Source organism: Neopelma chrysocephalum, unplaced genomic scaffold (genome assembly GCF_003984885.1).
Source record: "Neopelma chrysocephalum unplaced genomic scaffold, ASM398488v2 Primary Assembly neopelma1_74, whole genome shotgun sequence".
NCBI classification, from domain to species: domain Eukaryota; kingdom Metazoa; phylum Chordata; class Aves; order Passeriformes; family Pipridae; genus Neopelma; species Neopelma chrysocephalum.
The window spans coordinates 10440883-10446882 of record NW_020897735.1 but is presented as its reverse complement, the minus strand read 5'-3'; the positions used below and the strand labels follow the sequence as shown (position 1 = coordinate 10446882).

At 38.8% G+C, this 6000-nt stretch overlaps 1 protein-coding gene across 3 annotated transcripts in view; it reads right to left on the bottom strand.

Annotated features, from left to right (window-relative positions):
• RALGPS1 (Ral GEF with PH domain and SH3 binding motif 1) overlaps positions 1-6000 on the bottom strand; it is a 98189-nt gene that overhangs the window by 9021 nt on the left and 83168 nt on the right. Inside the window, exons 22-25 of one of the 3 annotated variants that reach the window (XR_003534936.1) lie at positions 5094-5241; positions 3832-4130; positions 3038-3123; positions 1636-1766 (exon numbers count right to left, since the gene is read on the bottom strand). The gene's annotated coding sequence lies outside the window, so the exon portion shown is untranslated. Of the gene's footprint in view, positions 1-1635; positions 1767-3037; positions 3124-3831; positions 5242-6000 lie in introns of those variants that run through there. The other 2 variants (XR_003534934.1, XR_003534935.1) reach the window with 2 other exon arrangements.

Here is a 6000-nt window from a genome sequence, read left to right as displayed (position 1 = left end):
ACACTGTTCTGGTGAAATATGTTTTCAACCATCAGTCTTACAGCAGGAAGCCATATGCCTTGAATAATTCTTGTTAAATTAGGCCTGGGAAACTTACAGGAAAATTGCATTTTTAAGATTTAAGAAATAGTAGAAAACTAGTAGTGTCTTCCTGCAATAAAGACCAAATCTTAAAATATGCTTTACCTTTTGGAACACCACTACTGTCTAGCCAATATAAAGAGAGCAATTCCTGTATATACCTCTGCACAGAAGTCTTCATCTTAGTTTTATGTACAAGTTATGCAAAGCAGGAAGTTCACTCAAATGTTCCCTTGTCCCTCACGTCTCCTTGGTGAAGCAATCTCCTGCTCCTTTTTGAACTATGTACAAACAAACTTTTGCTATTGTTTCTCTTCACTTTTTGTATGTATACCTTACCCAATTTAGGCAATATAAATTCATCCCAATAACTTGTTTTCAAACAAACAATCAATAGTTTTAGCATGCCAACAGCATTATTATCCAATTGATCTGGAAAAAAAGTAGACTAGCATTTGAATTAGAAACCAGGGGCTTTGTAGGGCATGAAAGGTGACTGTGAGTAAAACTTTACAGACAGGGACACTAAAGAAACAAGTAAGTCCTTTTTACACAGGGATTTAGAAGTCTATACAAACTACAGAGACACACAGAGATCCATATACTCTGTTTAAATAACCTACTCATCAAATAACTGTTTAATTTCTGGTAAGCTCTGGTGGTTACTGAGCATCATCCCATTTCTGTCTTTCATTTTGACCTGTTTAAAGGGATATTAGGTGATACACAAATTTTCCAAGAAAGGGATGGCATCAGTTCCCAAATATGAAATATGATTTTGGGTTCAGGCTTGTGTCACTTCTTTTGGAATCCACAGGCTGCAACCATTAGCTGATATCCACTGAACCAGGTGATTAAAACACTAAGTTTCTCTTTTTTCAGATGGGATCTTTAAAAAATGCAGCATTTCAACTATTGTCACAGCAATAGTTTCTCACCAGAAATAGCCACTGTCATTCTGAAAAAGGATTATACACGAGGACTTAAGAGATACTTATTGCACTGCTTAGTACTTCCTTTGTTCAAATGAACATATATTGTCAAAGCCTCACTTCGTATAGGATGGCATTCCAATAAGGAACAAATGAGCACTGTTTCCACTTGACTGATATCGCTGTGGTCTCTGTTATCGAAGAAAATATTTTCTGTGTTCAGAAACTGCAAACTATCTCTCCTCTTCAAAAGAGGAATTTTAAAACACATTAACCACTCCAGACCTTCTCTGTTTGCTTAGGTTACTTGCAGTACAGAGAAGAAACCGGAAGACAGTGTTTAACTGCAAGGTGTGTTATATGAACAAAGTTGGCGAAACTTATTCACACACCAAAAAAAGAACCTTGCTTTTAATAACTGTTGTAGTGAAGTTTTATAAAACATTGTCACCCATTTTGCCTGGAATAGTTAAGACAACACCTCGGCATTTTTCAGTTGTTACATAAAGTGAAAAAAACCGGAGTTTGTGTTTGTTATGTGCAGTCTTGATATTTCACCAGAACGCACAAAATCACGCACTTCTGAACATCAGAGGAATCAAACGATAGTATATTTACTCACAGTTTCAAGCCTCATTGTGTAGTACTTCATGCTTTCCAGTGCTCCAATTCTGCTTCCACTGAAATGAGACCTCACAACCTTGCGTGTTCCCCATCTGCTTCCTCTACAATTGTACTAATGCTTTTGACTGTCTGTGGGGAAACCCCGTGACTCTGTTAACTTCCTGTACAGCAAATTAGCTTGCTTTCTGTTTCTATCATTTTCTCAGGATAAACAACTTTGACTTGGAGATTTCTCTGATCAGGATTTAAACATTTCCCATTAGATCAACTGTAACCTAACGTGTTTCATCTTAAATAGCCCCTTGTGTTTTTCAGAGGAGCTTTTGGTAAACTTAGTCCTGCCAAAATTATCTCTTTAGCTTTATAATTATAAAATCAACACAAAATTGTGTGCACAGCTATGAGACCAGAAAATAAAACTTCGTATTTGATCACATTAAATTAATCTAGCACAGCAGGTGTTTGAAATAGTAGATGGATATAATTTGAGTCAACACTTGCTTGGCCGGTGGACCTGTATGAATAGCCAACATAAACACTAACTTAAATGAAGGTGCAGACTGGGTGAGCAGACATGCAAAAGAATAGAAATATTTATTTTTTTGGGGGGGAGCAAGCTGGATTTGTCTGCTTTATTAGCTATTTCTCTTATTAGGACTCACAGGGAAGAAACTGGCGGGGAAGAAGACCCAGGACCAGGACCCACTCTCTTGGTACTGTGGCAAGGAGAGCAGGACTGGCCATGGCCAAGGCCACAGCCAACTCCCTTCTCTCCCCCAGAACCCAAGACCACAACAAGTCTGTGGGATGAGAGAGGTCTGAGGCCAAGCCGAGAAGCTGATCCTCAGGGTCCCCAGGGGATAATGCAAAACCACAACTGAGACATCCTGCTGTCAGGGCCTGGACCTCAGGGTCTGTGGGGCCTGAGCCTTAAAGGGCAGAGCTCAGGCACGGGCTGAAGGCCCAGAGCTGAGCTTAAATGGGATCCTGGGCTCATGGAGGGTGTGCCAGATGGGCTGGTCAGGGCCATTATGGCAATTAGTACCCACAGGGCCCTGACAGAATGCTTTAAAAAGGTATTTTATTTTTCAACTGAGGTGCAAAACCTCAACATACATGCTTATAATAAGGGCCAGTTACTTAGAAAAAAGAATATCAGAAAACCACCAAACCACCAATACTATGAAAAACGAAAAAATTATTAGAAAAAGTATTTCGCCATTAAGACTTCACATTTACTTTCATAAACCTGTGCCACAACACCAGAGCTGCATCAATTTGCCCTGGGCACCATTGCATATGGATTTTCCAGAGGGCTTGTGTTCATGCCTGGACTCCTCCTTTTCTAAAGCAACTGTGTCACCTCATAGATGGAGGTTACTCCAAACTTCTGTACTCACCTTTGACTTCCAGTTTCTTTATTGAAATTTCCATTCTAAGAGGGCTCTTCTCCTGGCCCCTATTGTGATATCAGGAGTTTACTAAGCTGAAAGAAGAGCAGAAGTCAGCAAGAGGTGTCTCAGTCTGATTCTTTGTGACTCAGTATAAATAACTGGAGGAAAAAATCAGGTCACTGCCAATTGGACTTCGTACCAATGTCCCTCATTCCTGGCACAGCTTTCCTTGGTGGCTACATTAATCGTTAATTAACTAGAGAGAGGCCACATTAAAAAACATCCCGAAGTACACTGACAAGTTTCCAGTGTTTCTGTGGAAACAGAAAGTTCACTGAGAATTTCTGTTTGTTCTGCCTAGTAAAAGGTGAAAGAGAAACAATGAAGTTCAGACATAGGTAAGAAGGGAGACCAAAGGGTTCACTTAAAAACACAAAGAATTACTTGGGCCATTAATCTTAAAGCATAGGCAAGGAAATTAGCTCATGAGAAAGATTTACAAAATAATAACTGAAAAATAAAAACATCAATGCCCCCTCCCCGCAGCCTTAAGGCCCTTTCTTCTCTTGTTCCCCCTTCTCTCAGTTAAAAAATTCAGCAAATTTAGAAAAGTTTTAAATTCAAACATAATCATCATTTGGTGATCTTGGAGCCCTACACCCCTCATAGTGCATGCCAAAGTCAGCAGTTCAGTGTAAGCCCAAGAGTGAATTGTGTTCAAACATGTCTATGTGTGTCCCACATCACCTCTCTTTTTCCATAAATATATGCAGGGGAAAAAAAAACCCGTAAAAACTCACCTTCAGGATTCGAAAATCAAGTCTCCTCAGCAGTTACGAATGCACCCTCTTGGAGGCTGGTAGGTGAAATAAAAACTATTCCCTCCCCTTCTCCCCGTTGTTGAAAGAATTAAAACAATTGCACTGCTAAACAATGCAGACAGGACTAGTTGGACTTCCAAGTATGCTGTACTTGAAAGCAGCAAAGAACACCTCGTAATCTAAAAGGAAGTGTTGTTTTGTGGGTTTTTTTGAAACCTTCGCCTTTCTGCACCAGCTAGTTGCCCCTTTCCTTGCTTTCCATTTTTTGTCTCTTTGCCCTGCAAGAGAGTATGACATTATGTTCAACAAATATATTCATTGTATTCATGTCAGACAGGCTCAATTTTGTAGTTTTGTATTATTACAAGAAATGGTAACCATTTGTTGCAAATAACTTTCAGTGTTTCCAGGGCTCTAAGGTGTTCCTTTTTGTTCGGAAATTATTTTATTTTATAAGGACAGTGGTGTCAATTAACAAATTATACTTAAAATAACTTATCTAGCTGGTTATTTGCTACTTTTATTCTGTAGAATTTGATGGATTTTTCTCTATATGTATGTGAGAAGAAATCTATTTGTTTTCTGACCTTGCTTGTTTGCTTTATATTCAGTTACAACATGCTTGCAAACCCAAAGCATGGATTGTCTGAAGCAAGTAATCATTGGAACACATCCTAACCCCAACCCAACCCCCACCCCAGCCTATTCTTCCTTGAAGCTGAAAAGCTGATTTCTGGCAGAAAGAACATGGCTACAGATGAAGTCCAGAAATACAAAAGATACTTCCTCCAATTCATTACTATCTGCACTTCCTTAGCACAACTGTGTTTTAATTGACGCAAAATGGGTGTTTTCATCCTTCCTAATGTGCTTATCTGACTTGCTCTTACCTCTGAGGTCTATTGAGACGTGAACTTTGACCTTTTTTTTTCTTCACACCCCCCAAGGAAAGGTCTGGTATATTCTCCAAATTTGATAAACAAATCTCCAGAGTAATAGGTCACAGCTATGGAAATACCGCAACACCATTGTCGATTTCAGAAGAAAAATAAATGCAATTTACCAGTGCCATTCCTTGCACACCTAAGCACAGCCTGGCATCTAACAGAGGAACAAAGTTATTTGATATCTTCTTTTGGTTTTTCTCTCCCAGGTTACAAGACAAGAGGCTTGGACATAATGAACATTTCATAAACTCTTCAGTACTCATCTTTGGGTGTTGTATGACAAAAGTATGTTACCTTATAGTGAAAACTGCAATGCAGAAAGTAGTCCTCTCTCCCCCTGCAATTTGACTCCATAACAATGTCAGTCTTGGATATTGTGACTGTTGGTTTTCCTTTCTAACTTTTTCCCCTTCTTTCCTTTGTGTATTTTCTATCCTGTTACCTATGGGAAGGAGAATAATTCCAATCAATTTTTCCATTTTAACTGATGCTATTAGTGAAAAGAACCACTTGGTAAGTATGAGACACACTTATTGATGCTTCCTTGATGAAATATTTACAATTAAACACTGGAGATGACCTGGAGGAAAATTGTCTAGATCCAACTTATTTTTAAGACTACCAAGTAATAAAAGAGTCTTTAAACACTCTTCCTGTTTCTGGGGTATAACAGGAAAAGGAGTCCATTTTAGTGAAAGGATATATGCTTTCTTTTTTAGCTGTAAAAATAGCAATTTTATATTAGTTTATTTTGCTCTCATCTTCACATTAGGTAACATTTAATTTCTCTCTCAGGCAAATGAAATTATGTTTCTGCAGAAATTAAAGGACCTTCATTGCCAGTCATAATATGGAGCTTATTTACCTTGAATATGGAATAATAAAATTATAGAATGGTTTGAGTTGGATCACATAGTCAAAGTCCCTTACCATGGGCAGGCACACTTTCCACTAGATCAGGTTGCTCAGAGCCCCATCCAACCTGACCTTGAACACTTCCAGGGATGTGGGGAGCCACCATCTCTCTGGCCAACCAACCCAGTTTTTCACTAACCTCATCACAAAAAGTTTCTTCCTTATATCTAGTCTGAATCAACCTTCTAGTTTTAAACCATTATCCCTTCTCTTATCACTACAGGCCCTACTAAAAAGTCTGTCCCCATCTTTCTTATAAGCCCCCTTGAAGTACTTGAAAGGTGGC